Raw genomic sequence first — 307 nt, forward strand, 5'->3', positions numbered from 1 at the left:
TGCATAAACTCACAAGAATCATTCAGACTCCTGGATATTCATGTTCTGAGCACCCAATTGTGGGCGAGAAACAGGTTATGCGAGAACAGGTGTGCAAACAGCCAGGTGAACACAACACCTGTTATACAAACGGCTTTGTATTGCTGTCTCCCCGTCTACTGATTGTAAAGTCAACATTTCCCACAGGAAGGCGAATTCATATAAGTTAAATACGTTATCATATTCTTGTGGTTCCAGTGAGTGAAACTGTATGTGTTTTAGAGAGATTCTCCCTGTTCTCGGAATGTAATTTGGGATTTGTGGATCT

General features: G+C 41.4%; 1 protein-coding gene across 1 annotated transcript in view; it reads left to right on the forward strand.

Annotated features, from left to right (window-relative positions):
* Positions 1 to 111: 111 nt before the first annotated feature.
* LOC119587733 (carbohydrate sulfotransferase 1-like) overlaps positions 112 to 307 on the forward strand; it is a gene marked incomplete in the record, with an annotated part of 3,779 nt that continues 3,583 nt past the window's right edge. Inside the window, 1 exon segment of the mRNA XM_037936420.1 lies at positions 112 to 236.

Source organism: Penaeus monodon, chromosome 23, assembly GCF_015228065.2.
Source record: "Penaeus monodon isolate SGIC_2016 chromosome 23, NSTDA_Pmon_1, whole genome shotgun sequence".
NCBI lineage: Eukaryota > Metazoa > Arthropoda > Malacostraca > Decapoda > Penaeidae > Penaeus > Penaeus monodon.